This window comes from Lycium barbarum, chromosome 7 (assembly GCF_019175385.1).
Source record: "Lycium barbarum isolate Lr01 chromosome 7, ASM1917538v2, whole genome shotgun sequence".
NCBI lineage: Eukaryota > Viridiplantae > Streptophyta > Magnoliopsida > Solanales > Solanaceae > Lycium > Lycium barbarum.
In genome coordinates this window covers 4,740,086-4,767,636 of record NC_083343.1, presented here as the reverse complement: position 1 = coordinate 4,767,636, position 27,551 = coordinate 4,740,086, and the positions used below count along the sequence as shown (strand labels likewise).

The 27,551-nt window shown below is 37.3% G+C and overlaps 1 long non-coding RNA gene across 1 annotated transcript; it reads right to left on the bottom strand.

Moving 5' to 3' along the window:
- Positions 1-18,665: 18,665 nt before the first annotated feature.
- LOC132602966 (uncharacterized) lies at positions 18,666-26,918 on the bottom strand. Its single transcript, XR_009567904.1, has 3 exons — positions 25,987-26,918; positions 20,878-25,662; positions 18,666-20,024 (listed from the first exon to the last, which is right to left on the bottom strand). It is a non-coding gene; the product is annotated as an uncharacterized LOC132602966 (long non-coding RNA).
- Positions 26,919-27,551: the final 633 nt, after the last annotated feature.

The following is a 27,551-nucleotide window of genomic DNA, read 5'->3' as shown; positions in this document are numbered from 1 at the left end:
TAAATTGTCAACAAACAAAGTGTCGAAATTCTATTGGGGTAACAAAGTAGTCTTACCTTCTTATTTGTTCAATTATAGAAAGAAGTGTCACTTGAAATTTATCTAAAATAGAATATTATGAGGCTGCGATTATTCTACTTCTTTGGAAAATGTATCTCAAACGCGCAAAAGAAAAAAATTACACACAAGTGAAATAACTAATTACTTGGATGACAGTAAGAAATGGTCAATTTTATTCCAGCGATTACAGTAAATTTCTTTCTCTTCTTAATGCGCAAAGACAAAAATTATACTGCGAGGTTCGATCTCTTTAAAAATCAAACTACATGGTTTATGATCAAATCTAGAGACTTTCATGATTATTGTAGCGATTAGCTTTGCAAATAAGCAGTTAATTCTGTCAACAATTTTTTTTTTTTGTTTAGTGTTAAAATTATTACTCTGATGTATGGTTTTGGTATGGATTGTCAAAGAAAGAAAAAGAAAATAGTTGCACAAATTTTTAAAAGTTTTTCTTGATTTGACGTTTAGTGCATAGATTATTATTCTGATATAGTTTCTAATTTATTTTCATTTGGATGATTTAACACACAAATTGAAAAAGCATTTGGATGATTTAAAACAAAAGTGAAAAAAGGTTTGTAAGAATTTATATAATGTTATTCACATGCATGGTTGCTTTAGTATATTTTTATACTTTTGCCTTGGTCTTATAATATTTTTTATATGTATGTTTATTTTTAAAAAAATTAGTTACATTTTTTAACCCCTTTATATCAAGACAATTTACAAAAGAATGTATCTAACCGCGCGAAGCGCGGACAAATTAACTACTTCAATGATCAGTTAAAAAATCTTTAAATAAAACATGCTAATCTCTGATGGTTGTTTCACGTGGTTCATTACAGTACAGTGTTGTATTTTATTAATGAACACAATGTTTGGATATACTGTATCGTTTGTTGTGGTTTAATAACATTTGTATTGTTTGGTTTGATCGTATGATACTGTATAATAGCTTGTAAGTTTATATATATTAATTCTTTATTAGAAATTAGTTTATATATATTAATAAAACTCAGATAAAATAGGAACTTTAAAAAATAAGTAGGTGGTGGGTAGGGGTGGTCATTAGGTGGGTGGTGGGGGTGATGAAGGAGTGGGTGGTCGTGGGATGAGGGTGGGGTGAGTAGTTGTGGGGTGGGGTTGGGTGGTGGTGATAGGTAGTGGGTGGGGGTGGTGGAGGGGTGGGTTGTGTGAGGTGGGTGATTGTGGGATAAGGGTGCGTGGTAGTGGGTGGTTGTGAGGTGGGGGTTGGGTGTTGGTGCATGGTTGTGGGGTGGGTTGGGTGTTGGTGGGGTAGTGGACAGAGGAGAATGCATAATTTAAATTTTATGGGTTCAATTTTAAAATTTATAATATCATATTACATATTTTAAGAACAATAGATACAAACATAATTGCATAGAAAACTATACATTAATGAACCACATAAAACAACCATCCAAACAGGGGGTAAGGGTACAAAAAGCACTATTGGAGCCACTCTTTTCAAAAGGTAAGGATACTGTGTAAATAGGTAAATATATAGAGTCAAATATTATTATAACATTTTGATTATTACAATAAAATGTTATTATTGAGAACAAATAATATAACACAACATGAAAGATCGGTTCAATAGAAAACATGACTATTATAGTGAAATGTCTGTTGTAAAGAGGTCTAACTGTATACTCCCTATGTTTCAATTTGTTTGTCCTACTTTTCTTTTTAGTTTGTTTAAAAAAGAATGTGTTAGTCATTTTTTGGCAACCCTTTAATTCCAACTTTCCACATGACATATTTAAGACCACAAAAGAATATTTTGGTACATTTCTACATATCTTTAACGGAAACGGGTTAGATTTGCCTTTGTACTCTCACAAATAAGTTATATTTGACATTCGTTATACATCTTCGACATATTTGTCCTTGCAATCCAACTTTACGGTCATTTTTACACTTGTACTCTAAAAAATAGCCATATGTACCCCTATTTCGTTAAATCCCTATGTCCTACCTTAGTTTTCCTACGTCGCGCCTACGTAACATATTTTTTTTTTCTAAATTAAATCTGGTCACCATTTTAATTATTTTAACCCCCAACCCGATTAAGCTCGACCCACAAATTGATATACTCTTACTCCCTTCCATGACCACGATCAATGCACCTTCTTTGTACGTAATATACTCTTGCTTCCTATTTTATAGTACAAGGATAAATATGGTCGTAAAGCTGGATGGCAAGGGCAAATATGTTGAAAAAATATAACGAATGACAAATATAGCTTACTTGTGAGAGTACTAGCGCAAATCTAACCCTTTTCCGTATCTTTAATTTAAGACCATAAAATTTAAAAGTTTTCTTTACTTTCTTAAATTTCGTGTCAAGTCAAAACCAGACAAACAAATTGAAATGAAAGAGTATATTATTGAATCTTCGCTTGTTTTACTTTTTTATATTTTAACTACCTTTGGTGGAGATGCCAGTTTTATCATCGCCGATATTTATATCAAATCATACTATTTTATTTGAGTCATAAATTAAGATGAGATTTTGCATCAATTTTAGTCTAGTAGTATGCGTTTATAAGAAGACGTCATCACACATTAATTTGGTTGATATAAAAACCAACTGCGAGTAAATTTTAACCAAAAATTAAACGTGTTTTGCGTTTCTACCTTTATTTCTTACTCCAAGTGCTAGAAGATGATTTGAAAAAACAGCTCTACGTACTTTAGTGGGTTGGTATCAGTTATTTCAGCCTTTTGATTAGCATATTTTCGAAAAATGTATTTTTGATGTGATAAAGAATGAAAATATTTTACTTCAATAAACTTCGAGTAGGTCAATTTTCAACTATTTTATCAGGCAAAAATATACATGCCATATGATATGAGAAGTAGGTGAAAAATGAAACAGCGAGGTACTGGTATTAAAAGTTGAATATGATATTTATTTGTGTGATTGGAACAAGTGATATCGAGAAATAATTGAGATACTTATGTTAGTAATGGGTTTAATTTAAAGAAGTAAAAAAGGATTCACCAACAAGTATTGTGGTGGGATAAATAAGATCTCTCCACCTTTTACTAAAGGTCTCGGATTCGAGCCCTGGGTATGGAAAAAATCTTGTTGGGGAACACTTTCCTCTTAAATAGACCTTACATGGCACGAATCCAAATTAATCGGGATCACAATACGTATAATGGACACCAAACGAAAAACAAAAAAAGAAGAAGTAAAAAAGGATTCAATCTATGTATTGTCGAATTCTGCTCTTCCTCAACAAATCATACGCAGCACCAAACTAAATTAATCACAATGGAGTAGACATAATAACTAAAATATATTATAATATTTGAAAAATCATAATCAATTAAAAAATTACTTGACTAACTATATTGTATTATCACTACTATAAATAAACGACACTTTCCACCTTTTATTAATAGTAGTAATACCACAATATTGTGGTGTATAGATAGAATTCTTTCGGTCTTAATTAGAGGTCTCAGATTCGAGTTTTGGATATAAAAAAAATAAAAAATAAAAAACATAAGAGGAAATATGAGGAGCGTTTTCCTTTTAAGTGAACCTTTAGGTGATGCCAACTCAGATTAATCGAGACCCAAAATAAATATTGGACACTGAGTGTGGTTACCCCGAATTTTGGTAATCAATTGAATTTGTAAGTGAGGTATATGATATGTGGATAACTTTAATCTATTTTAGGTTTATGAGAAATATTTGTGGATTTTCTTTTTATGGTACGTATATATGAATATATATTAATGCCTTGAATGAATATGTTGCATACAGGTGGGGAAGAAGTTCTTTATCCGACTCCTCTAAGGTCAATTGAATATGTAGACATTTCAGGTGATGCTTCATCTGAGGAGACTCCCCTGCAAAGGACTAGAAGATTCGGGCTTGCCTCGACTGCTGAGGCCGAACAAAGAGCTGAGCCGGTCCCTGACACCGAGGCTCCAGTGGATATCGGCCCACTGCCCGGTGGTGATCGAGCTCCAACATCCGAGGCACCTGCCTCCCCTTAAACCGCTAAGGCTGCTCCAACTTCTCCTGCGCTGAGGTTAGATAACCTCGATGACATGTTCTCGGATACACCACCTGCTACAGGGGAAGCAGCCAGTTTCGGACATCTCCCTATCCCACGGGTCACGAGGGCAGCTAGTCGGTCCACTGAAACTGGTTCAAGGGAATGACTAGTGCGTGTCTTCCCGACCCCGAGCGTGGAACCGAGGAGGACAAGGTCGGCCGTAATTACTGTCCCGGAGGATTGCAGTTTCTTGTCCCGTCCTGTGGGAATTGCAAGCTATCTGAGGCCCCTCATCTCGGACTCGGATAAGTGGAAGATAGCCGGAGTCCCCTGGCAGAGTCTTATTAACGAGGGCATGCATGCGGGCAACCAGGTAAGCTTATCACGCAATCCTTCCATAATTCAATGTGAACTTTAGCTCCGGTTTTATCCAAGTTCTTATTTCTTTTACAGAGTGTGGGGCTCGTCAATGAGGCCTTCATCCGTGCTCAGCAAGAGGTTGACGACCTTAAGGGCCAGCTGGATGCCCAGGGTCGGGAAACGGAGAAGTTCCATCACCTTTTGCAAGTAAAGGAGGATCAATTGAACCGGGCAGCTGCCCTTTCCAACCTTCAACCCGAGCTAGAAGCAGCGAAGGCCGAAAATCTTCGGTTGAAGGTTGAGTTGGCTGGAATGGTCGAAAAGAACCGGCTCTTGGAAGCGGATAAGGTCGGCCTTAGCCAAGACAATGCCCGTTTTTCTTCGAGGCTCGGTGAACTCGAGGCCACTATCTCTCAACTTCGGAGTGAGCTGGACTCGGTCAAGGCTGATGTCGTGAAGATGGCCGAGAGGCATAGGCTGCTTGAATCCAAGAATGCTGAGTACAAAGAGAAGTTGAGGGTATTCGAACAGAAAGACGAGGATAGGGCCCGGATATGTGACGAGCTCAAAACCAAATTGGTGGAGACAACCGAGGCTAATGACATTCTGGGGGGCCGAGCTTGAGTCGGCTACTCAAGTTCAAAGAATCCTTGATGAAGAGAGGTCGGAATTAGTGGCTAAATTGGCCTAAGCTGAGGCTGACTTAGCTGAGTCTCTTAAGAATGTGGAGGCTGCCGAAGCTCATACCACGATTGCGGTTGAGTACAAACGGTGGAAGTCCCGGAGGGCCACCCTTGAGCAAGCCCAACAAGGATTTGGGGACCTCCCGGCCCTGATACTCGAAGCCAGAACAATCGAGGAGGAATCTAAGAAAGCCCTTGACACCGAGTCTGAGGATTCTGATCTGAGAACTCCGGCTCTAGCTGCACCGGGTAGACCGGGGCCTGCACTTAGCCTTTATTTTGCTTTTGCCTTTTTGGCTTGTTTTTGTTTTTTAACTTTGTAGAAGTTTCGGATGTAAAAACCCTTCGTACATGAAATGTGCATTTTTCCTTCTCTCTTTATTCTTTTATCCAGATTCTTGTTATGACTTTTGCCTTATCGCTTATTCGTTAAAGAGCAAATCAAAAGGCTCGGAGTTATTTTTTCCGGCCTGTGCCTATGTGTTGGTTTTTTCCCTTCGTTCGGTACATTTTATCCGAGGATTTGATTGAATAATTTGCCCGTGGGTCTTATTTATGCTTTGTGAATTCAGACGTCTTCGAATCATGTTAGGCATTTTAGGGCCGATGTTTTTCGATCGCTTACTTGTCATAGATTAGGTTCGGATACCTGAATCCCTGTTTTATCAAATTTCAATATAGCAGTCCCCATTCGAGGGTGTTAAAAGATTTAGGCTTAGTCCAATGCGACCTTATTGCCTTTGTCGAATTTCGACTATAGTCCCCGGTGTAGGGTATTTGAATAAAGTGATGCCGAATTTCGGCGGTAATCAACGGTGTAGGGTGTTTAACAAAAAGACATCCGAAATGTAATAATCTGAATTTTCAATTATCTTTATATTGCAAGCATTTGCACGTACATGATATGAAGATTTCGTCTGTTTCCTTCTGTTTTTTGCCGTAGCAAATACTAAGTGGACACGATTTGTCCTGATCGTTTGGTCCTTACATTGAAACCTAATACAGAAGGTTCGACTTTGGACGAATGTGAGAAATACAAAATTTCGAGGACTTTTTCGGGGTAACACCTAACGACGTTCTCCTGCTTTGTTGAGCTGCTTCGTTTTCTATTTACCGGTGTAGGCCTCGATGTGGGTATAGTAATCCCCTAGTGTTTATCCGAGCTGCATGATCGGGTAAGCTCTATCAAGCCCCCACTCGTAGGGTATACCCCCGAGTTTCCGGACACTTGTCCTCGTTTTTATCAAGTAACACGTTGTACTTGTTGCCTTATTAAAAACCTCGTCGGAAAATCTATTTTGGGACAAAACCGTACTAAGAAAAAGAGTGCAACTCGTGTTTTCAGACCTAGCACCTAACTTCATCCGGTCCTCGACTTCCTGCAAAAAAATAAAGATTAACAAAAAATAAACACACGTGTCCATACCTTAGCAGTAGTATCTCTTCAAATAAGCCACATTGTAGTTGTTGCGCAAACGTTATCCGTCCATGGATTCCAGCTGATACGACCATTTGCCCGTTATTCCGGTTATCTTGTACGACCCTTCCCAGTTCGGACCCAATTTTTCATCATTGGGATTCTTGGTGTTCAAAGTAACTTTACGAAGCACCAAGTCCCCAACTTGAAAATGTCAAAAATTGGCCCTCCGGTTGTAGTACCTTTCCATTCTCTGTTTCTGGGCTGCAATACGGACCAACGCATTTTCGCGAAGTTCTTCCGTGAGGTCGAGTTTTATGGCCATGGCCTCCTCGCTCGACTCACCGGTGGTGTATCTGAATTGGAGACTCGGTTCACCAACTTCTACGGGGATGAGAGCTTCGGCCCCGTAGACCAACGACAAAGGTGTTTCTCCCGTGCTTGATTTTGATGTGGTTCTGTAAGCCCACAATACCTTCGGTAGCACTTCCCTCCAGCGATGCTTCGATGTTTAAAGTCTTTTCCTTAGATTTTGAATTATTGTTTTATTCGTGGATTCTGCCTGTCCGTTTGGACTTGGGTGATACGGAGTTGATACAATTTTCTTGATCTTCAACCCTTCGAGAAAATCATTGGCTTTGCTGCCAATGAACTGAGGACCGTTATCACAAGTTATCTCGGCCGGGATGCCGAAACGACAAATAATGTGATCCCATATGAAGTTGATAACCTCTTTTTCTCTGATCTTTTCGAAGGCATGCGCTTCAAACCATTTGTAGAAATAGTCAGTCATAAACAAAATAAAACGGGCCTTACTCGGTGTCCATGGCAGAGGACCAACAATGTCCATTCCCCACTTCATGAAGGGCCAAGGTGATATCACAGAGTGTAGCAACTCCCCGGGATGATGAATTATCGGGGCATGCCTTTGACACCCATCACATTTCCGGACAAAATTCTTCGAATCCTCCTTTATCCGGTTCCAGTAATAACCGGCTCTGATAATTTTCCGAACTAAGCTTTCTGCACCAGAGTGATTACCGCAGGTCCCCTCGTGGACTTCTCTCATCACATAGTCGGTTTCTCCGGGACCCAAACACTTGGCCAGGGGCCCAAGAAAGACCGTCGATACAATTGGTCGTCAATTAAGCAGAATCGTGCAGCTTTTGTCCTTAGTGACCGTGATTCTTTTGGGTCACTCGGAAGCTTTTCATCTTGCAAGTAGTCGATGTATTTGTTGCGTCAATCCCAAGTTATACCCATCGTGTTTATTTCAGCATGGCCATTTTCTACCGCCGAATTCGTCAATTGTACTATAGTGCCGGGGTTGATTTGTTCCCTTTCGATTAAAGAGCCCAAATTGGCCAATGCGTCGGCTTCGCTGTTCTGCTCCCTGGGTACATATTGTATGGTCTACTCTTTAAACTGGTGTAGTATCACTTGGATTTTCTCCAAATGCCTTTGCATTCGTTCATCCTTAACCTCGAATACACCATTTACTTGGTTAACGACCAAGAAGGAGTCACATTTTGCTTCAATCACTTCGTCCCCCATACTCCGAGCTAATTCCAAACCTACAATCATGGCCTCATACTCGGCTTCATTGTTAGTCGATTTAATAGTTCTAATCGACTGTCTAATGGCATCCCCGGCGGGGGTTTTAAGGACGATGCCTAGCCCGGAACATTTGAGGTTCGAGGCCCCGTCCGTGTGCAAAGACCAAATACCCGAAGCCTTCCCCGAGGTTAGCAGAAGTTCTTTCTCAACCTCGGGAATCATAGCCGGGGTAAAATCAGCCAAGATTTGGGACTTAATGGCCGTCCAGGGCTTATATTCGATATCATATCCGCTAATTTCTACGGGCAATTTTGGTCAGTCTACCCGACAATTCTGGTTTATGCATGATGTTTTTCAGAGGATAAGTAGTTACTACGCATATCGGATGGCATTGAAAGTAAGGTTTGAGTTTTCTTGAAGCACTTACCAATACCAATACCAACTTTTCAAGGTGGGGATAACGGGTCTCCGCACCCCCCAAAGTTCTACTCACATAATATATAGGGAATTGCGTACCTGATTTTTCTCGGATCAAAACACCACTTACCGCTACCTCGAATACGGCAAGGTAGAGAAACAACTGCTCGTCCGCTTTCGGAGTGTGCAGCAGAGGCGGGCTGGACAAGTACCCTTTCAATTCCTGCAAGGCTCTTTGACATTCCGGTGTCCAAACGAAGTCATTCTTCTTCCTTAATAAGGAGAAGAAATGGTGACTTTTATCCGACGATCTTGATATAAACCGACTCAGCGCTGCTATCCTTCTAGTGAGCCTTTGCACTCAATTGACGTTATTCACCACCTCAATATCCTCGATGGCTTTGATCTTGTACGGGTTGATTTCAATCCCCGATTTGATACCATGAAACCCAAGAACTTGCCAAAATCGGACACCGAAGGCACATTTCTCGGGGTTAAGCTTCATGTTGTATTTGCGGAGTACATCGAAGGGTTCCTGCAAATGTTTTAAATGGTCCTCTGTTTTCAGGGACTTGACTACCATGTCATCAATATAAACTTCCATCTTTTTCCCTATCTGTTCTTCGAACATTCCATTAACTAGGCGTTAGTAAGTTGCACCAGCATTTTTTAACCCGAAAGGCATGACATTATAACAGTAAGTCCCGTACCGGGTAATAAAAGATGTTTTCTCTTGATCTTCCGGGTGCATCCGAATTTGATTGTACCTAGAGTAAGCATCGAGAAAACTTAACATCTCATGCCCGGCTGTCGCATCGATTATTCTATCGATGTGAGGCATCAGAAATGAATCCTTCGGGCATACTCTGTTTAAATCCTTATAATCAACGCAAATTCTAAATTTATTACCTTTTTTCGGTACCACCACTACGTTAGCTAGCCAGTACGGATATTTTACCTCCCGGATAGAGCCTATTTTCAAAAGCTTTGTTACCTCATCCTTTACGAAGGCGTGTTTCGGCTCTACCATGGGTCTCCTCTTCTGCTTCATTGGGGGTCCCGTCAAGGCTGAGCTTGTGGGTCGTCACTTCCGGTGGTACACCTGTCATATCTATATGGGACCATGCGAAACAATCGGCATTATCTTGAAGAAATTTAATCAACTTGTTCCTGAGCTCCGTGTTGACACCCAATTTTGTCCCGTCTCTCTGCCAAAATACCTATTTTTAAGCTTCTAATATTTTGAAAAAAAAATAAAAAAAATACATTCTGGTTACTATAATTATTAGCCTCTTATCAATACCGACATTTTATTATTCTATTATAATTATTATTATTATTATTATTATTATCATTATTATTATTATTATTATTATTATTATTATTATTATTATTATTTATTAATATTATTATAATTCACAATTCTTATCATTTCGGCATTTTACCAGCTTACGCATTTATCTTTGCATAAATAAATAATAGTATTTATTTAGTGCGGATTTTCAAAGAAAAGTAACATATATTATTACACGGCTATTATAACACCATATGATTTTATTACCCGAGTCTAGTAATCACATATTTTTTGGTATTAAGTAATATTTTGTCACCCTCGGTATGTTCATTAATTAAAATGGGTCTCTTATTCAAATTTAGAAGTCAAACTGTTTCTTGCACTCAGTCCGTGTTTTGACTTACCGGGCTCCAAATCAAATCCCGATTGACTCCTAATATTTTTTGGACTAGTCCATATCTCTTATCTCAATTTTTAGAATAATTCGTGTTTTAATTTATTAGCCTATTCTCTTAATACCCGGTCTAAAAATTGACCCAGTCCACAAATGGACCGGGTCTGACTCGTTTACTCAAAATAAGGGGAACCCTTTTAGGGTTTCCCCTCATTTTTCTCTTCCGCCTCATCATCGCCTCTTCTCCACCATCCTCCGCCTCTCCACCTCTCCACCTTCCCGTCAATTATCACCACCATCACCACCTCATCACCGCCGCTTCCCCTCTCCACCGCTCTTCCATCGCCGCCTCCTCATCCAGCCAAACACCCCTGACACCCCACTTCCCTCTGCTCCCTTCGTCTCCCATCTCCCCCACGTTACCCCCACTACTTTTCCGACATCATCACACCCATATCCATCATCTCCACTCACGCCCGACATCTCCACTCCTCACTGCCATTCCACTTCATCGTGTCGCTCCTCTGTTCCACTCCATCCTCACCACGTGACCCCCATCCCGCACCCATACCTCTGACACCACGTGACCATCATCTCCACCACACCCATACCCCCACGTGCTCTGACATCACCACGTTACTTCTCCCTCTGTTCCTTTCGCCATTTTTGTCTTGAACCCAAAACCCTATAAAATGGGGTTGATTCATCGATAAAAGGGGGGATTTTTTTTGGATTCAGGAAATTCCCAAAGAGCCGATTTTCTTTCAGTTCAAGAAATCCTCTGCGAAATATTTTGTTTAGTTGTCACAATATCGCAAAAATATCGAATCAAAATACTCAAACGATTTTTCGTCTGTTCTGTGTTTGTTGCGAATCCGAGTTTCGCAACCTCGAATTTGAAGTGTTTCGAGTGTGAATCGAAGACCCGCACCCACTTCGCTGCACCCGAAGAAGGTCCGTAATTTTCTTGTCCCTTTTAATTTCTTAGTCTCTGTAGTAGTTAGATGCTAATTGTGTGCTTAGATCAGACTTGATTATGTGGAAAATGTGTTTATTATCTTGGTTTAGTTAGACATGCGATATTGTAATTATGTTAATACCGTTAGCTTTAGTTTGGATGCGCAATGAGGTCACATTTAGCCTATGATTTTATTGAATAACATACTGTTCTAAGCCTGATTGTATGCTTAATTTGCTGTTAATTATATGATTGGCATATTTGTTAGTATAATTTTACTTTAGACATGTACTCGGTTGTGCATCAGCTTAGTATTATGTGTTATAATTAGTATATATTAGCCTTAAATTCCTGTAGCATGACTGGAGCATGATTAGTGTACAGTCCATAGAAATATATATGATTTATGATTCATTCTATTTAAATTTCCTAAGTTAGCTATATGTTCGATTAATGTAGCTATATTCAGCATGTAATGTTAAGCGTGTAACCCTGTTTGGATCTTTATGTTTGTAAGTTTAGGAATGTATGAAAGTATGTTCGTCTTGTTTTCTTTATGTGGTACTGTCAATATGAGATTCTTTGTTAAATACATGAACTGTCGATTTGAAGATCCCACATCAGTCTTAGCATGTTATTCAGTCAAGACTGCCCTCAGAATGCCTATGCTTGGATTGTTTGCTAGTTTAGTTAGCTTGCATATATGATTGAAGCATATGGACACTGTTGTGTGATGATGCTATTGAACCATGATGTTAAATTATGTGTAAGTTTGTTTGAGTCTACCTAGACCTAAGGCTATGCCCATTGAGGCTAAATGACATATGAATTGGCTTATTATATGGTCAAGACCCCCTTTATGCTCCCCTTAATGACCCTGCCTAAATTATAGAATCTATGTAGTCAAGTTTGTTGTTAAATTGGTTTGTGGATCCCTGAGATAACTGTTGGTGGCTGAGACTCAAAGCATTATTTATGATTGCCTGCAGTTGGCCTTTGTTGATGAATCATCATGTTATTACTTCGCAGTTGCCATCTATGGTTATTTATTGTCATTGTTTGTTGTAGCTTGGTCATCAGTTGTTGCTTTGCTCTTAAAAGAAGCATATTGATGCTAGGAACTGATTCTTACATTCTTGTGATCGAGTTGCAGCCTCGTTCGCTATTTAAATTGATGCTTAAAATGAGTATGTATGTTACATTTGATGAGTATGTATGTTCAAAACGTCACTAACACGCAAATAGGAACTAAAGAATATTTTGTAGACATCTTAAGGTTTCATCCAAAATTATGCACACTTTAGTCAAATGTAGTTAACGAAACATAATCTCGGGTATTTCTAAAGCGTCAAGCTAATTAATACATAATCGTTAAAATTGTTTCATATAGTTATCCAAAAAGGGGTATGTTACAAATTCGCATTTCTTCTTTCTATGTATAATATTATATGTAAATTTTATTTCAAAGAGCATTATTATTTAAGGTCTTAGCAACATTTTATAAGTTTATTTTGAATGGCATTTGAAATTTCCTTTTATGCAAATCATCACGTTTTCTACAGGTCTCATTCTAAATAGCATTTTTTATTTAAAGTTTTATCAATTTCTATCAATTTTGTTTGAAATGGCATTTGAAAATCTTCTTTCATGCAAATTATTATATTTTCTTTAAATCTTATCTTCAACAACATTCTTATATTTTTCTTAAAAAAAAACTTAGCAACATTTCTTAACCTTTTTTTGTTTTTCTTAAGGTTTAACGTCTTATTTAGCATTAATTAATTAACCTAAGTTTGGTCGGATAACCGTAGTTAACGGATTCTAAAGGATGCCTAACACCTTCCCTTTAGGATAATATAGAGCCCTTACCTAGAATCACACTGGTTAAGCAGACTATTAATTGAGGTTTAGTTTTAACTTTACCTTAGTTAATATTTAGGTGTCCTAATTCACCATTAAATTAATTAGGTGGCGACTCCTTGAAACAAATAAACAAGAATCACCAATACGTCATACTCCCTAAATCAAACCCGGTTAAAATGGGGTGTGACACTCCGATTTAACCCCGTGCCCAGGTATACCTTTCTATCTGGTAGATATTCGAACAAAATGACTTGCTCCAGCTCCTCTACTGTAGACTTTGTTGCATCCAAGTCATCCGGTAAGACGAACGACCTGGGTACACCGAAATCATCCTCTTTGTTCCCCGGGTCCGGCCCCTTCTGCTCCTCTGTCAGACCCGTACACTTTAGTTGCTATTTAGAGTCCTTGCCACCGACTGATTTAGCATCTTTCGGATCCGATTTTTTGGGAAAGAGTGGCGTTTCCTCGACCGCGAACATCTCTCTTGCAGCGGGTTGTTCACCTCGGATGGTTTTTATCCCCTCCGGTGTTGGGAATTTCAACAGCTGATGTAATGTTGATGGCACAGCCCTCATGCTATGTATCCACGGTCTGCCCAACAAAGCATTATACTTCATATCCCCTTCGATAACATAGAATACCGTCTGCTGAATGGTGCCGTCAATGTTGACCGGCAAAGAAATCTCCCCTTTCGTGGTTTCACTCGCCATATTGAACCCACTAAGCACTCGGGCTACCAGTACAATCTGATCGAGTAGCCTTAGCTGTTCAACCATTCTCCACCAGATGATATTGGTCGAGCTACCTGGGTTAATCAAAATACGTTTAACTTGTGATTTAAAAATAAGAATTGAAATTACCAACGCATCATTATGTGGTTGAATGGTGCCTTCTACATCCTCGTTACTGAATGAGATGGAACCCTCGGGCATGAAATCCCGACTGCGCTTCTCACGCACAATGGTAACCTTGGTCCGTTTCATCACCGACCCTCGAGGAGCATCTGTACCCCCGATTATCATGTTGATTATATGCTAAGGTTCCACCGGTTTGGCCCTTTTGTGGGACTCCTTTTCCTTGTAGTGGCTTTTAGCTCGTTCACTCAGGAATTCTCGAAGGTGGCCATTTTTTAGTAACCGAGCCACCTCCTCCCTCAATTGGCGACAGTCTTCAGTTTTGTGCCCATGAGTTCCGTGGTACTCACACATCACGCTCGGGTCCCGTTGTCCCGAATCTGATCTCAATGGCCTCGGCCATCTTGCTTATACGATACGACTAATGGCCGAGATGAGATCCGAGGTATTGATGCTGAAGTTGTACTTCGATATCCTTGGTAGGTCTTTGTTGCTAACTGAACTCCCAACATCACTTTTAAATGAAAGACCTCGATTGTTTGACGGGCGCTCGGTCCATTTATCACCCCGATCGGAGAATTGACTAGGATCAACCCTTGATTTTTCCGACCTGAAGCTTGGCTTTCCGAATGAGAGTATGGCCGATACCTTTCCCTCGATGGTCTTGACTCCGACTAGTAATTTTTCTCGATCTCTCAGAGCTTTTGCTTATATTTACGGGCCTCGGGGGAAGTTCGAGTTGGTCATCCTCTACCCGAATATTTGATTCGTATCTGTTATGGACATCTGCCCAGGTCACAGCCTCGTATTCCAATAAGTTTTCTTTTAGTTTGAACGAGGCCGTTGAGCTCCGAGGATTAAGCCCTTTGGTAAAAGCTTATGCAGCCCATTTCTCCGGAACCGGAGGGAGCTCCATCCGTTCCCTTTGGAACCGGTTGACAAATTCACGTAACAATTCATCGGAAGATATTGGAACATAAGTTTGGAAGAGATGACGGAGGCAAGAGTTCATTTTGGTCATGGTACTAGGAAATGGAATCCCTTTGGGCTATAGGAAAATATCCGCCTTCCGGGCCTGCACCTTTTTAGATCCGGCATGGGCTTTTATGAACGCTTCCGCGAGCATTTCGAAAGAAGTGATTGAATGCTTGGGCAGATGGTCGTACCAAGTCAACGCTCCCGTCGATAGGGTTTCCCCAAACTTTTCAACAAAACAGACTCAATTTCATCCTCTTCGACGTCATTGCCTTTTATGGCACAGGTGTACGAAGTCACGTGCTCCTGTGGGTCCGTTGTACCGTCATATTTCTGGATATCCGGCATTTTAAACCTCTTCGGGATCAACTTCGGAGCCGTACTTGGAGGAAAAGGCCTTTGAATGTACCTCTTTGAATCCGGTCCTTTTAGAATAGGCGGAGCCTCCGTGATCTGATCCACCCGAGAGTTATATGCTTCTACCCTCTTCTCAGTTGAGTCTACCTGCTTCGAGCATTCTCAGAACTTCGGTGGATGAACCGGCTCCAGATCCATTACTCTCGACCATCCGTGTTTCGTCCCTTCTTGGTTCAGCGACGCCTTTCGACCTCTCCGGGGCCGCTTTATCATTTTTACTTTGCAGCTGAGCTATTGCGATTCCTTGTTCGGCGATGGCGGTTCTCTGTTCCTGCAACATTTCAAAAATTAAATGTAAGTTAACCTCATCCGAGGTATCCGGTACTTTCCGGCCTTGTGCCCGGGATAAAGTAATTGAATTATGAGTATTTATGGGATCAGTGGCCAGCTGGGTGGCATTTTCCTAGTTCACGGTGTTCTGCCGGTTGAGGCCTTCCCTCGAATCAACAGAATTTGGGTTGATGGGATCTGCTGGTAGGTCTCGTAGCCCACTGTTCTCATTTTCGGCCACAATTTCGTTGTTGTTGACATGACCGGATTGCCCACTGCTTGCCATTTGGTCCGTTTTCACAGAGATTAGCAAAGGATTTCTTAAACCAATGGGTTGGAGATAGAAGCCAAGATTAAAAAACCACTATTATCCTGGCCCCACGGTGGGCGCCAAACTGTTTACCCCGAATTTTGGTAATCAATTGAATTTGTAAGTGAGGTATAGGATATGTGGATAACTTTAATCTATTTTATGTTTATGAGAAATATTTGTGAATTTGCTTGTTATGGTACGTATATATGAATATATATTAATGCCTTGAATGAATATGTTGCTATAGATGATTAAGCTAATGGTATTAGAGGAATATGCAAAGACCACAAAGATCCACTAATCCGGACTAAAGAGAGATAATGCTTTAATATGTTTGCTATTACAATGTTCTTGATCTCAAAAAGCCAACCCCTAAAAGTAAGGAGATGTCCTCTATTTATAGTTTTGCCTTATGGGCCTTGCATACAACATAAAACCTTTTTAGAATAAAAGAAACCCTAAAAGGATAAGGTTGGACCGTACGGTCTGACACCCGTACGGTCGCCAGTACAACGTGACAGAATGGTCTTGACGCATGGCAACTCTGCAACTGGTTAATCGGACCAACGACCACGACCAATTTGGACATGAAGAAACCGGACTAACGGTCACGATCGATTCAGTCATGGAGAAACCGGACTAACATCGATGCAGAGTTTGGTCCGGAAATACCGGGCCAAACAGATTTACTCCACTTTTCTCGGATCAACTGCACCTGGTGCAATCCCACCGGTCCGAAGGAAAGACTTCGTACTCATGCTTGTTTCTTCCTATCCCCGGTTCCCGGTCTCACCGATCTTGCATACATCCGGTTTTTACCGTATACAGAGTGAATAACCATCACCAACCGTTAATTATTACTGCTCCCGCCCCACCCTTCATCTTTACCCCCTTAATGAAATTGTCACTAATTGTTGAAATTTACTACACATTCAGAAGTGATCCTATCAAAAATAGTTAAAATTGCTCTATATAACTTTTATAAAATAATACAATAATAGTTATCTTTTAGATTGTATTAGTTTAGACCTTTAAATACTTTTGGATTGTGCTTTTTGTACAACGCCAACCATTAGTAGCTACGAAATGTTTTCCAAGAAATAGCTTTTTGTTTTTTAACAAATACATTGTGATTATCAGAACTTGTTTGAGACTTAAGCGAATTTGTTGTTGTAGTTGTTAAGTTTGATTAATTTTAAATGATGTCCTATGCTGATAAATGTATATTTGGAAGTTTAAAAAATTTAAAACTTTAAAAATACTACAATTTTGACATTTTTATATTAAGATCTTATCAATTTATGTGATTTGTTGATACGGGGCATGCCCTTAAGCTTATTAATTCAATTCCTGGCAAGTCTTGTTTCTCTCCTTGCCTTATGATGATTCCCTTTCTCTCGAGGCATTTTCTTCTTTCCAAAAAGCGAGTGTGAAATGATGTGTCAAATAAATGCTTTTAGATGCTAACCAATCATTTCTTAATGAGAACAATCGCATCACTATGTGATTTTGTTTGACTCATAACAAAAGTGATGCTAAAGGAAGATTCTCGAATTACCAAAAATAATACTGCAACGATATGAGCCTAAAAATTATTGTGGACATAAACGGAGCAAGAATTTGAACTTTATGGGTTCTAAATTTTAGAATACCAATATCAAGGGTTACTAATTGGACTCTGAAATTAAATTTCTGTACTTATGTAATCAATTTCTTAGTACAAATACAGAGAATGAGCTACAACTACTAATTGAGTCCGGCCGAATCCGTACCTCGGCTTCTAGTTTCCTGGACAAGTTTTAAATCTTATGCAGGCAAGACATATCTCAGTGAATCAATCTTTTTCGCCACACGCGTATAAGGAGAATTGAACCCCCTCAGCTGCTGGCGAGCAGATATATAATGTGCTGCCCCTGATTGTGGAAAAAATAATCCAAGAGTTGAAAATACCACCACCACCACCACCAACAATAACATAGAAGTTAAATGAGTAAGAATGAACGTTGCATGTTTTCAAGTTTGGCAAAATTTAAATCTTATCAATACCACATTGAAACCATAAAAGTTATTAATAGCTAACTCTTCAACTAAATAACTGCTTAAAACAATGACAGATACAACTAAAACATGAATTGAAAAAACAAAAACTATAAGTTTATACAATCTATACTATAGCATTCAGAACTTTGCTCTTAATTCATGTTTTTGTTATATATGTCATTGTTTTGAACATCTAAAATTCCAGAAAGAGTCAAGATAGTTTTTTTCCTATACTGTTAAAGATCCATGACTGCTGGCAATGATGTAACTTTGCCTTGTTGATCTAAATATAACTGATGGATCCCTATCTTCTTTACTAGATTTTCTTTACCCAACTCGACGACTTCCATCTTTTCTCGGCCTTGCATCTGGCCATCAAAAAATGTAAGTAAGATACGTAATATACACACGATATTTCTGTGTCCAACGGGTATTACATCATTGTAAGGCCAGAGGATAAATAAAGGCACTTATCGGCGATACCACAGGACCAGGCTTCTGGATGCCTAGATGAGGGTTCATTGACAAAGTTGCGAACAAACCAGAGAATCATTCCCAGAAACTTGTACTTCTTATTATGTGTTGGCATAGTGAAGCAGGCAGATGACGTTGTTACTTGATTGTTGCACCAATCTGGAATCTCATTTCATTGGAGATAAATTTCAAACTCCTGCTTCATCAGAAGAAGACATAAGACTATTACGATACGAGTAGGGATGAGATAGAGAGACCGGGGGGGGGGGGGGGGGGGCAGGGGAGACTAAACAGATTGCGATATTTTACGATGCGAGTAGCATTTGTTGAATGGATTCTGCAGAGAACTACAAGTAAGCATGTTGACCAACTCTATGGAAGGGAGGTTGTCCAAATCTGTAATCTTGACCAATTTTTTGTAATTTGCAAGCGAAAAACTGTTGAGATATTATGAAGATTCTCACAGTCGTTCAAACCCAAGAACCTCAACGATCGTAACTTAGAAAAGCCAAAGGGAAGACAATGGAAACTATTGCCACTCAAATCTAAATTTCTCAAGCAGGATAAATTCCTGATACCCATAGGAATATCAGCCTCGGATAAACCACAATATGTAAGGCTTAAATCCAAAAGAAAAGTTGACAAGGATTGTATGGTACGGAATCTTCTTCCGGAAAAACTCCTTTTGGCCTCTATATTTCGACCTCCCACTTTCAAAAGTACGAGGTCTCTTAGCATTTCAATAGATCCAGGCAATTGTTTTATAGCCGTACCAACTGCAGAAAGATGCTTTAGACTTAGAATATCACCAAGGTCAACTAGCAGTGTTTGTACAGATGAGCACCTACTAATGTCCAGGAATTCAAGTGATTTTAGCTTGCATATGCTGCTTGGAAGATCCGTAAGTTTTTTGCAACCATCCAAATCTGGATCAATCGGTCTGTCCAAATTTCCTATTGATTCATGGATCTTCGTCAGCCTTGAGCAACCACCAACTCGCAAATTCTCAAGACTTCGTGAATCATTGAAGTTTGGTGTTCTTCTAAGGCGCTTACAATCAGAGAGATCCAGCTCCTTCAGACTTTTACAACACTAAAAAGTAAACCAAATATAAACTCAAGCAAGATTTCCTTTCACTATAGTTGAAATAACAGCACACATGAAAGCACACAAGGGTATGACCTAGTGGTCAATGAAGCGGGTTGAAAACCATGAGGTCTCAGGTTCTAATCCGGCAGAGATAAAAATACTAGGTGACATGGTATCCCGTGAAATTAGTCGAGGTCCGTCCAAGCTGACCCGGAAGCCATTTTTTTTAAAGTAACAGTACACATCAAATTGTAAAATGAAGTAACGAACCTGTAAATTCAAACCAAATTCTTGGATATTGCTCTCTTGTATATCTAAAACTACAAGTTTCTCAGCAGGAATATTTGATGGTATATATTTTAAAGGACATCGTTGCCAAGACAACCATCGGAGCTCCTTGGACAACAGCTCAAGATCTCTACTAATATGTAACTCATCGATTTTAAGCACCGTAAGATTTTTCATTTTCTTGAATACTTTGGTGCTCAAGTCCAAACCATTTATCGCCTCTGAATCGACCACCAGTACTTCTACCTGTTCAGAACCCTATATTTCAATAAAAAGAATAAGTGCCTTAAGGCCATGTTAAAATCCCAGATATTAAGAGAGGAAAATGCTCTAAAGAAATTGAAGGTCAAACAAAGAGAATACAATATGTACCAAGAAAAATGAATTTACACATTAAATCCAACTAGAGGATGTAAGAAATTTTAAAATTGCTCTAAGATGAGACACTTTTAAACACAAGCCATAACTGCATTCAAAGAGAATCAGTATCAAGAATAAAAAAGCTCAAACAAAGAGGACATATCACTTCCAGAAATTTGATGATAGTACCAGTAAATGACAAAATATATATTTACTAATAACTATAGTTTTAGAAATAATAATGTTTCATAAACGCCTATGCAACACTTTTCTATAGTTCTCATGCCTGATTTCCAGTACCAGATACAAGCATAGAAATTTAATAATATCAGAGTTAAACAAAATAAACAGAAGGTAAAATGATGAATTAAAAAAAGAAATTTAAAAGATACAGAGTCAATCAACTTTGAATAACTAATCTTAGAAATGATATGGTCTATGACCATAAGTATGTCACTCATTAGAATTTATTAAGAAATATGCTATCAGCAAACCCATTTGGATAATTGTTAAATAGGTGATTTTAATTGGTAAGTTTGCCTTTGATAGTATGAGATTAGACTTAAGCAAATGCTCATTTATAGTTTAGAATGGTCGGTAACCAACTAAAAATAATTTACTAACCAGAAAAGAAGCACAAATGAAGTGAACTCTTGTGGTGACAACAGATAATATAAGCAAAATAAACTATCAAATTAATTCCAAAAAAAAAAAAAAGCATAACCAAGATAAAGATCATGAATGTACTGACTCTATTTCCTTGTAGAACATCACGGACTTCTTGAGGATTGAACAATCAACTCCGTTTTCCAGGGTCTCGGGGTGATTCCATGCGAACGATTTCTCTTCCCATATCTCACGCTTGATCATGCATCACTAAAAGAGGCCTTGCACTTTGGAGCAAGCATTTCCGGACCAAAGTCGCAATTGCACTTTCAGAATAAAAACCACATGCATTTAACGTTTTCGTCACTTCTTCCTTAGCAAACCCATGAAAGACGCATGCAATATCAAGGAAAACACTCTGAGTATAGCAAATGTCTAAGTTACTCGGACTCTCCAAAAATGTCGTCAGGTGCTTGTCGGACCCTTCAAAAGTAGTGTATTTTTGGAGGATCCGACACGGGTGCGGCAACACTTTCGAAGAGTCCGAGTAACTTAGGCAAATGTTCATCTCGCGATGTAACAATTATTAAACTACCTAAACCAAACCAACTTCTTTCTCTTGCTAAACATTCTAATTGTCTTATATTGTCCATCTCATCAAGAACAATTACAACCTTCCTTAACCGAAGTCTTGCTTTGATTAAATTGATGCCTTTAGCAACACCACTAACTTTGAAATCCTTAGTTTTGAGAATTTGATGAAGAAGATTCTCTTGTAGCTTGACTAGACCATATGATTCTGCTTCCGATCTAACATTTGAAAGGAAGCAACTACGATCGAATTGTCGAAGTATTCAGTTGTAGATAGCTTTTGCCAGAGTTGTTTTTCCAGTTCCACCAATGCCATATATACCAACCATGCGAACTTCATCTTCACATTGACTTTTCAATAACGACTCTATATTTTTTACACGAGAATCTACTCCAATTGGGTACCAAGCAACATCTAGAGGTGTCTGGTTGACCTCTCGTAGGACTTGTTCTATAATATTTTCAATAAAGTTTGATTCATGCCATCAATTTTTTAGCAAAAACAAAAATAAAAAGAAAAAAACAAGTAGATAAAACTTTGATATATGAAAATGATAGATGAAATCCTTTATTTCTTTTGAAGCAGACCAGAATTGCAACTAAGCCTTGCAATGGTAAAACCTTGTGAACCATGTGCAAATATCTAACCTAGCACAAACCACGAAATACATCAAACCACCAACTGCAAAAGAACAACAAACAAGAGACATTTCCTTCTTCTCTTCATCATTTGACGGACATGACCTTTTTCTTTAGCCTCTCGGCTACTCGAAGCCAATCCTGAACTTGACACTCAAAGCAAAAATGATGAGTCATATTTATACACCTGTTTATATCCTTTTTATGCTTCAATTTTTGAGTTTTAAGCATTATATCGTATGATTCCTCACAAATGCATGTTAGTATGTTACTTTGTTAATAGACCATGCAACAAAGGAAAGAGGATGAAGAAACACAAAGATCAAGGAAAAGAGATGCAAGAATTGAGGAAAAGGAAACTTGAAGAAGCCTAAATGAAGAACCAACACTTGACCAGCATTTTTTTGAAGGCCAAAAACAGCAGAAATGCTACAATATTTGATTACTGAGTGCTGCAGCACTTGATACAAAAAACTGAAGCACAGAAATTTGTGATTAGGTCATCACAGCAGGGTATGATTATGAGTTTGTTGGGAGACTTTTGGACGCCTATTGGCTGCTAAATCTGAAGAAACACAAGATTTTGGGAGTCCTTTCTCCTCAGATTTTAATTTCTCTTTGTACCCATTGTTTCTTGTGACTTTGATACATATTTATTTGGATTGAACTCCACTACAGAATAAATTTCTTGTAGTTGGATTTAGATTAATCCTATGATTTAATCCTACTTTTAATTTCCTCTTTGCATCATTTGTTGATGCAATAACCCTTTTGTGAAATCAAACTGTTAATCCAAAGAGGTTGTTTGAACCCGTTATTATCCCAATTGTGCTTGAATGATTATAACTAGTTCATTCTTGTGTTAACCGAAAGGAGAGACTAGTCTAAACGTACTTCTGATCATATATAGGTAACCAAAAGGGTTTATATCTACCTATGGAATCTAAGGCTAATCAATCAACCACCTTCCACTCTTAAGTAACTATTTAACCTTTGCTATTTGTATAATCAAAAGAGATACTTCTAGTAAAGAATGTTATATTAGTTTTGTGTAATCGAGAGAGGTGTCCAAAGAAAGTGATTAGATGAAGAATCCTCAAAACTTCTTAAGGCATTACAATTCCTCTGTTATTAGTATAATGAAGAGGAGTATCTATAGGAGTAAATATGTAGTAAAGTCATTAAACTTTACTACATATCAATAAAATCATTCAACTTTGACTTTTACTTTCATAAAATCACTCAACTAAATATGTCATCAAAACAATATGACATGACAATATTAATTAATTTTTTTATGTCTTGTAGACATGGACCCCATAAATTAAAAAAAAATCATATTTTAATACCTCAACATCCACCCACCAACCCTTCATTTAAAACTCATTTTTTTTTGTTATTTCTACCTTATTTTTATGTGTGCTCTTATTCTTTTTCTTGAAATTATTTTCTTATTTATTTATTGCATTGTCCTTCTTTTTAGCTTCTACAATCTTTCTTTTCGTCTCTATTTTCTTATCTTTCTACTTTGTTTACGTATATCTATTTAATAGATAAGACTTATTCATATAAGATATTTACACCAAATAAATATGTATGAATTTTATTATAATTAAGAAATAAATAAAATAAAAATACATATTAATTAATCTATTAAAGAATATATAGAAACACGTGAATGTTATTATTGGTCTGAAAGGAAGAGGCCACATAGGACCCGTTGGACCCTTTCCTTTTGTAAGCAACAACAATTTTTTATTTTTTTACCCCAAAAAACAAAAAAAAAAAACAAAAAAAATAACAACAATTTTTTTGGTTAATATACGATGGAACTAAGGTTACAAATAAATCCATTGGCATTAGTGTTTTCAATGAGTCAATTGAAATTTAACAACTTAGCTCTACACGTAAAGTGTCTAAAGTAGTAGATTAATTTTTATACCTTAAATTTTAGAGAAAACTGAAGTGTATATCCAAAATTAAAATATGAATTTATTTTATTTTATTTTATTTGTGGGGTTCATGTCTACATGACATAAAAAATTAATTAATATTGTCATGTCAAATTTCTCTGATGACACATTTAGTTGAGTGATTTTATGAGAGTAAAGGCCAAAGTTGAGTGATTTTTTTGATATGTAGCAAAGTTTAGTAATTTTGCCACATAACTACTTAAAGTTCAGTGACCTTTTGAGATATTTACTCGTATCTATAGCTAAGAAGGTCGTAATAGTTGAGCGAAAGAGGCATAAACTTATAAAAGATTGAACATGAGGAAACCGAACACGATATGTTAATCACAGGTGAAGTTCAGATTCGACTACTATAATCAATTGATTAGAAACCTTTGCCTTTAGTTGTGTCTAAGTACTCTTGCTTTACTTTATTTCATTTTAGTCAAGAATCATTCCTCAACTTTCTAATTTCTCAAATAGCAAACAAGCAATACTGAATAGTTGATAGCAAGATAGTCATCTATACTGTCTTTAACAAGCACGAGCTTTAGTTATATACCACGGTTTTACGCTCGTCAACATATCAAAATCAAAATCAAAATCCATAGACAACACACAACATGGACAAAATGAAGCTCTATCACAATTAGAATCCATAGGTACTTGACAGGAAAATCCAATCTGAAGCGGTAAAACAGATGACTTACTTCATCATACAGGACATTTTAAGAATTTGTATCATGTCATCCTACCTTGGTAGGAGTAAGGTCTGCGTACATTATACCCTCCCCAGACCCCAAGATGTGGGATTTCACTGGGCTGTTGTTGTTGTTGTTGTTGTTGTTGTTGTCGTCGTCATATAACCAATGAGGGCGAATAAAAACTACTTCCTCTGTCCCAAATTTATGTGGCACTTCTCGTTTTTTCGAGATTGAAAGACCAACATTTTAAAATGTTTCGTCATTGACATGCGAAAAATTTGCAACTTATAACACTTTTCATATAGCTTTGAATATCTAAATTTTAGTTTTAAAATACTGAGTATATCTAATCCAATTTAGCTTCTAAGATTAGTCAAATTAACTGTCGGGAAACGAAAAGTTCCACATAAATTAGGACGGAGGGAGTAAAAATTTGATAATCGAATAAGAAATTGTACCCGTTAGCAACATTTCCCAAATTCCATAAGATAAATGCCTTAAAAAAGTAGTTCTTTAGTAGTTTCTTGGTTATGTAAAACTCAATTTATTTAAGTAAGGCTAAAATTGGAAGAACAAAATCATTGTCTTCTTGATTATGTGAAACACCACTTATTTGAAACAAAATGAAAAGGTAAAAGTATCACTTATTATGATACGGAGGGAATAAAACTAAAAACTAAATAGTTGAATCAAGAAACTATACCGGTCAGCAACATTTCGCAAATCCCATCCAGATAAATCAGCAGCTTCAGTGCAGTCGTCCATTTCTCCATTCTTCGAGCCCCAAATGATCGTTCCACGTGTCTAGCCAAAGCTTCACCAAAACACCCAGTTTGCTTTCTCACAAGAGAAGGATCAACATCATAGAAAACAGGCAAAACTATCTGCTTCAACTTCTCTCTACATTCAAGAAAACCTCAATAGACACCTTGGATTCTTCAATTGATTTCTCTAATTCCTTCGAAATCGACTCACCTTTTCTCAAATCCTCATCATCTATGAACGTATTAATTCCAGCTTGACACAATCTAGAATAAAGATGACCTATAAACAAGAGCGGATTCAGGATTTGAAATTCATGAGTTCTTACAACAACTTCAAAGTAATACTACAATCATAACTGACTAGATTTCTCGTATGGTCACTCAACTAATAGTTGTTATCTCAGAAAATCACCTTTCTTGATTTCAATATCCTTCAACAAAGAAAGTGACTCTATGAGATAATAACTATTAGTTGAGTGATCATACGAGAAATCAACTATAGTCAATTATTTATAGATACTTAGTATATTTCTTAATATATATACAGATCAGACAAAAGTTAATAGATTCACGTGGATCGTTAATAGATTCACGTGGATCGTACCTGTGAAGGTTTTTCGGGTATCTTCACCTATGAAACTCAGAAATATGTCATAAGAAAACTGGGAAGTAGGTGATTGTCCTTGAATAATTTGAGTATCCATGGATTAAATTTCTGATGAGATGCAAAAAAATGAAGGGTTCAATTTTTCAATTGAATGAATATATACACAGAGCTTTATAGTATGATTTTTTCTATATTTTGGGTCAAAGTCAATTGCAACGCGGGAAGGCTAACTGAAATTTTAAAAAGGAACTTATTTCTAAGGTCAATGCTCAACCTTTTTATAAAGTCAAATGCCAGCATTTTTTGTCCTGTACAGTTGTAAAAAATGAATATTTAGATTTTGACGGACACTACGAAAAAAAAAAAAAAAAACGTTTAGCAAGAACTCACATCTGGAGGTAAAGCTTTTGATTTTTGCTATTTTTTTTTTTTAAATTTCTAGAGTCTGGTTTTGCTTTTAAATTGCAATTTTACTATTTTTGATTAATTTTTGGAGTCTACGGTAGTTTTTTTTTGGTAGTTTTTCGGATTTGATGAAAGTTGTATGGCATTCTAGCTAAATCTTGTTTTTTTTTTTTTTTTTTTTTTTTTTTTTTATAGTTTTCCTCAAGTTTAATAGACATATAGCTTGTTTGGTCAAGCTTCTAAAATCAAGTTATTTTAAAAAATGCTTTTTAAAAAATTATATTTGGTGAGAAGCAGTTTCTGTTTGGTCAATGAGTTTAAAAAACACTTTTGAACAACAATTAGTGTTTAACAAGCTTTTAAAAAGTGCTTCTAAGTGTATTTTCTTGAAAGTGCTTTAAAAAATAGTAGTGTTTTTGGGGGAAAATTATGTTTTTAACTTCTAAAAAACAACTTCTGCTACTCCCCAAATATCTTACTTTTTAAAAATAAGTACTTTTGATCTCCCAAAAACTTGGACAAACCAGCTAATAATTTGTTACAGTACAATATTTGACGAAAATCAAACATGCTCTCTTTTAATAAATTTAAAGGACCGAAATTGTTTAGAAATATAAGCAAGAGTCTACTTTAGATTACCCCAACTATGAAAGATCATTTCTGTCATCCTTGATCATTTTTGTCATCCTTTCCACATTTCACTTTTTTCTTTTATATATGTTTTTTTCCGCTTGGCCGAATAAATTGTTATATTGTAGGTGATACATAAACTGAGTTATAGTTTGATTATTCTACTCCTTTGTCCCACCTCATATATATGATTGCCAGTAAACTTGTAACTTTTTGTTAGTTCTTCACTTACACTTACCAAGTGTCTATCGTATATAATAATAACCTTATTATATAATTTTGCTAAACAATAACTATGCCTTAATTTCAAATAACTAGCGATCATATCAGTATATGGATTTTCACCAAATATATATATCTCCATTTAATTTTATCTCAAACCATTATACAAATAAAACTAAAAATAATTAGGTTTTAGAAGTTCTCTATATTTCTACTTAGAAACGGATAAAAGACTCCTAAATAGCCTCTGATTTAATGTAAACACGACATCAAAATATATTTTCAACTAATTGGATTGCCTATAT